The sequence below is a fragment of the Frankliniella occidentalis genome, unplaced genomic scaffold (assembly GCF_000697945.3).
Source record: "Frankliniella occidentalis isolate FOCC.00 unplaced genomic scaffold, Focc_3.1 Scaffold127, whole genome shotgun sequence".
NCBI lineage: Eukaryota > Metazoa > Arthropoda > Insecta > Thysanoptera > Thripidae > Frankliniella > Frankliniella occidentalis.
This window is the reverse complement of record NW_026267254.1, coordinates 64,642-70,660: the sequence shown is the minus strand read 5'-3', so window position 1 is coordinate 70,660 and position 6,019 is coordinate 64,642. Positions and strand designations below refer to the sequence as shown.

Sequence of the window (6,019 nt, the reverse complement as noted above, 5' to 3'; positions counted from 1 at the left end):
GTCGAAGTTTCGCGAAGTTCACCGAAGTTCTCGAAGTTCACCGAAGTTCGCCGAAGTTCAAGGAAACGTACACCGAAGTTCAAGCCTATTTCCCCTTGGACGGACTGGGCCCGGCGCGACGAAGACCCCCGGAGACAGCGTGGAACCAGGAGGGAAGGCCGAAGCTGGGGGAGGGGGTGGCTGGCGACCACCAGCTCGTTGGGCCGGGGGCGGCTTGGGTGGCCGGCGACGACGTGTCTACGTGAGCTTCGATGAGCTGGGCGTCTTTGCCATTTCGCCCTGCCTGAATGATTTCTCCGAGGGTCACCAGTAAAGGGGACACACGTAGTGAGGCACAAATCCAAGAACTCCAAAGTCCGCGGGCGCCGACCAGTACGCCAAACAGTGGCACTTTACATTGGGCGGCGCCCCCTGCTCCACACTCCACCCTCCGCCTCGCCCCAGCACAGCTCAGGGTGCGCCGGTGTACCTTACCAGTGCGGGGGAGTAGAGGAGGGGAGGTCACTCGACGGGCCGGGCCCCGGGCCGGGCGGCCAGCCCGAGCAGGCGGCCCGCAGCCGGTCTGGGTCCTGGGGAGGTGGGTGGGGGAGGCCGTGTCGGGCCCGGCCCGGGACGGTCCACTCCGCACACCTTGTTGGTCTCGGCTCGGAGCTTATCAATCAGCCCCAGCGAGCCAGCCAGGCAGCCCGGCCAACTCGTGCTCCCGTCGCCCTGAACTGCGCGCCCCGCGCTGCCAATATCCACGTGAGTACTCCCTCTCTCTCTCACACACACTCTCTCATTTTTGTCACCTCATGGACATGACGTTGAGGGTAGGTGTGAATGATGGCGGCTGGTTATTGTCCGGTCACCACCATGCTGTGACCCGGCGCGTGACCTAACGCCATGCCGGCGGATTTGTGCCCGTGTGTGAGGGTGCGTGCGTGTGTGTGTGTGTGTGTGTGTGTGTGTGTGTGTGTGTGTATGGAAAGGGGGGGGGGGGTAACACGTTTGATGTTGTGTGCCTGCACGTAAGTCAACAAGCACTACTACTACTGCTCACTGACAGGTGCAACAGTTCGACGAACGCCTTGCGTCGTTTTCAATGGTTATTATTCTGTGTGTACCTGTTTGTGTACGTTCGTATGTGTGTGTGTACTTTTGCGTTAGTGTGTGCAGTCGCGTCTTTGTTGTTTGTTCGCTACCTCGGTCAACATGCGCCAACGCTCGCCAGATCAGGATAGGGCGCTTGCAGGAGCCCTGGCACGGGCACTCCCCCTCTCCGCTGTGGCTAACAGAGATAGTGGGGAACTATCCCATTACGTCAACCCCTTGCATCAATTATATCTTTCGCGACATTCGATACGGCGAACATATTTCTCATTATCACTCATAGGCAGGAGACAAAACTCGTCACAGCCAAGGCATGGAAGAAAGCTGACAACAGCGTGTCAGTTTAGCTTGGTTTCGATTTGATTCTGTCTATGTGTGCTGCGTCCGTCCTGCAGCAGTTTGTGTCCCTGTGGACCTGGGACGTTCTTCCACGATCCTGCCCCTTCCCATGTTCGATAAGCTTGCCTCACGGCTGCCGCAGCGAGAACGAGGTAACGCTCACCCTGCCCCGTGCTTGAAGAGACGAAAAAGCGAAGAGATGAAGGGAAGGGGAGGGGGGGTGGAGAGAGAGGGGGCGCAGGGTAGTTTGTTGGATGAGGATGATCTCTCTCTCTCTCTCTCTCTCTCTCTCTCTCTCTCTCTCTCTCTCTGTGTGTGTATCACTGAATCTCACGCTCCCTCCCGCCACCCACCTGGTCTGTTGGGTGCGCGAATATGCGGGAGGCTGATCGCAAAGAAGCGTGGATTGCTCCCCGTAACTCCGGATCGGTAGCCGTGGAGTTGCGTGAGTCTTCTTGAAAAGCGCGTCGGACAAACAAAACGGCAGGCGAAATGAAGGCATACATAATTCTCACTGACAAACTGGTACCCACTCTGATCTCCCCCCCCCCCCTCCCTTAGCCCCCATACTCACTCCCCCTCCTTTTCTCCTTTCCTCCAGTCCGCACCGCACTGTGCCGTCTGGCAGCGAGGGCAAGGGGTACCCTGCTCTACCTCCCACGAGTATGACTCACACTGGAAACAACTTCACGCTCCCTTCAGTGAGTAGTATAGGCAGACAATCAGGCTCTGATTTCTGTGTTGCACCGCCAAAACCGCTTATATCATCCCGCAAGATCAATATTTTTAACGGTAGCTGTAAGTGAAAGCATGGCAGTATGACAATGTGAACACTGGAGAAAGGAAAATATTGTTTCAAGCGTTCGTAAGATTCTTAGTCGGGTGACAAATTTGCATCCGATTAAGATGTGCTCTAAAACGGATCTTCACTGGACACAAAATTTTTGTTATTTATTTGCTATTTAGTTTGTGCTTGGACATGTAGAATAGGCCTCAGTTTTGCACTCTCTGTACCCGTTCTACGATACTTATTCTGGCGACAATGAACAGGTGCAGGTGCAAAAGGCACCTTTGCCCCCATACGGCTTGCTGACTGTCGCATTCGACTCTCAAAATGCCTTTCTGCTACAATTATAATACTCTCTTCTCCGATAATTGGGATGAATTTATGGGTGGGCCCCTAATCCCCAGTGTCACACCTTTAGAGGGGGCATCATAAAAGGACGACGCAAAGAGACCCGAACTGGACCCACTGCCTCAGCAAGTAGTTGGATATGGAAAGGCGGGCCAAAAGGTGCCTCGGCCATTTGAAAGCTAAATAGTTACAATATTGTATACCGTAAAACTTTTTGTAACTTTCTTTCATAAACGAATACGTGTTTTAGTCTCATACTGCTAGACAAATTGCAAAATTTGGGAGCATTGTAGGCCTATGCATTCTTTCGCAAACGGATGTAGCCGGTTTGCAAATTCCCACGTTGATTGCAAAAATAAAGTCAAAGATAATTTTTTCGCTTTAGTGCAGACTTTCATTGCTTGACTAAATTTTAAACCTAACTCGCTCAACAGCAGATTAGCTGAAGTTGCGTGCTACGTAAAAACTAGTTTTTGTAATCCATTACCATGTATGACACATGTGAGCCACCAGCGATTTGGTCTTCTATGTCCTGCCATACGCGTGGCATATATGGTTAATACATGTGCAGTACGACTTTCCTGTCTCCTACGCCGATCTCTTCTATGGTCTTCTACATTTTCGAGTATGTCTGCTCAGTAACAACACTTACTACGCCACCCTCTATTGTTCGCCGCTGTTATGACCTCTGCGGACCTCTGCGCTGTCGGTGGCACAGAGGAACAGCACACTGCATGCCCTCGGCTCCGATGATAAAGCCATCGATTTAATGGCGGCCCCTCGTCGAGGTGAGAGAGAAAGACGGAGAGAGCGCTCGCCCCTTTGGAGGTGAGGAAGAGGGGGCGGTGTGACAAGCCCCATTGGCGTGAGATTTGTGGCGAGCGCGGGGGGAAGGGGGGCGGGGGGCTGGGAGACATAAATTTTACGGAGGTGCAAGAGGAGTGGTGTCTGCTTGCCTTTTTCTGCTTAGTGTAATGCAAATATGAACTGCTCTCAAGTATTTAGTAGTTGGAAAAAGGACTTGTGGAGGACACTATTAAAATGTCACTCCCCATTACGGAGAGACTACAGCTAGAACGACCAGCTTTATTTTGAAGTTCATGAAGTTCATGCTGTAAAAATACGGCATATTATTTATAGCTGATGAACTACCATGTGTGTGCTCGCACTTTTTCCCTGGTAAAACAAGTGTGCATAATTTAAACACCCACGTGTGCAAGTTATAATTTTAAACATTACATGGTGTTCAGCTCAATTCGCACTCTGGCCGTGGAGTGCACATTTTAAACGTATTGTAAACGTTTAGATTGTGCACACTTGGACACACACAAATCTATAGGAACCAGGAACCGTATGGCGTGCAGCTGCTCTACTTTTCGGAAGTGTCGAAAGTTTAAACACCAATTGACGTTTAACCTAGATAAACACCACAATGTGTTGAAAAAGTGCACACTTGAACTTAAACAGCAATTGGCGTGCTACATTAAACACTTATTTTACCAGTGTTAATTCGCCAGTTTGAAGAAATTTCTTTTTACACTGAAATATTATTAAAACTTTCACAACTGGAGCACTCCGCATGAAAATTCATCAGGTATGAATTAAAAAGTTGATAAGATTTTAGTGTGTGCTGCGCATTTTATTTTTTATATCTTATTCTTCTGTGTCTTGCGGCAAAAATGTGTGCGAACAACGTAGAAGACAATGAACCGTTTGCCTAAACGTCACCCTGACAACACATGAGTTTGTGTTTTGTTATTATTTTCAGTTGATAGGGGGACGTCACGAGGTACTGGACAAAAAAACTAGCGTGGTCAGTGGTCAGATAACTATAACCAACGGAACGTATCAAACCGGGAAATCTAGGCCGACGAACCTGTGCTCGTTGACCATTAGGCTAGACAGGGCACGGTAAAAAGAATGTCTTAAAAACCGAGGAAATTTCTAGGATTTCAATAAGGTCGGGTGGATAATTTCAAGATTGGCCCTTGAAATCCCAGACTCTGTCTTGAAACCCGCTGCTTCCAAGGGAAAGTCTTGAAATTTTCGTCTGGACTTTCGTCGACCTTGGAATCCAGGAAATTTCCTCGGATTTCAAGACATTCTTTTTACCGTGGGTGGGTGATCCGCGCCGTACTCGGACTCGGATCACCCTAATCACCCACCCCGCATCTTGTAGGCTTTTTCAAAGACTAGAGACTTGAAAATTAGAGATCCCTTTCTCCGTACCATACGGACTCGTCGAATCAAATTTCAACCAATGTTTTAGTAATGTAATTGAAGCAAATAGTGAAGCTAAGAAGAATATTGCGATCCTGTTGGTCAGAGCTACATGTTTTGCTCCACCGGTCTGGCGCCCATATACCTTCGTATTCGTGCGATGGCCACAGCAGACAGCTCAGCCCCCTTGGCGCGCGCCAAAATTTATGGGATTATCGGTAGAACGGAAACCAGCAAAGGCTTAAAAAATTCATAAAGAATTTTTTGATGAGTCATCTACGTTCTTTTGTCTCGTCATCGATCTCGAGCGCCTCGTGGATATGGATGGAGTCATCATCTCTTCTGTGGGGAGGGTTGTTTGTTAGTCACTTCTCGAGCTCTCATTTTCGGCGAGAAACTCTAACCCTCCGATGATTTTGAACAATATTACTTACTATCACATGAATATCGCGCTGCGATCTAACGAGTGGTGTGGTTGGTACCCCCTCGGAACGCTCCTTTGTGCTTACTTACTGACAGTTCACACAGTAAACTTTAATCACTGCGTGTACGAATACAACAGCAGAGTCCATCAGAGGAGCAGAAGGAGTGACACCGGCCAGCCCCACGTTGACATACTCTTGGACAACGGTCGGGTCCTGGGGCCTGGCGCCGGGTGTGCCCCGCCCCTACGAGGGGTGTGGTCTGGTGTCGGCTACAAGGGGCAGTTAAGGACCGAACTGTCGTCCGATCGCCCCGTATTAATTGGAACCTCGGTTCATCTTCGTCTGTCTAGTCCCCCCGTGTGGTCTGCCGCCCTCGCCCGCGTTACCCTTTGTCCGTGCACCTCGGACGGGCTCTCGGTCGAGTAAACAGGTGTGCATGCCATTCGCAGCGAGCGTTTCGAACACGTGTGATTATACGCGATCGGCTACTGACTGGGTGACAAGCGCCGGCTGCCGACCCGCCTTTGAAAGGTGAGTCAGGAGGCTTTGGGAAACATTTACAAGTAGTCCCTTTTCCTGATCAGCGCGGGGCGGCCTCCCTTGCTCCCGGATCACCTGCTGCAGACAATGGCTTGAGCGGGCTTGCACACACCGTGATGGCCATGACCGATTCAGTTTCCGGTGCCTTTTGTGTCGTCTGCAAACTTGGGATTCCTTTACGCGGCGCCGGCCGGGCCGGGCCCCCGGGCCGCAGCTCCAGGGGCGGGCTGCCATTGGCCGGCCGCCGGCCCCGCGGGCCAATGGGGCG

At 51.0% G+C, this 6,019-nt stretch overlaps 1 protein-coding gene across 1 annotated transcript in view; it reads left to right on the top strand.

The window, feature by feature from the left end:
* Window positions 1-628: 628 nt before the first annotated feature.
* The window catches only part of LOC113211277 (noggin-2-like), an 8,993-nt gene continuing 3,602 nt past the window's right edge, over window positions 629-6,019 (top strand). Inside the window, exon 1 of the mRNA XM_026429601.2 lies at window positions 629-744. The gene's annotated coding sequence lies outside the window, so the exon portion shown is untranslated. The remainder of the gene's footprint in view (window positions 745-6,019) is intronic.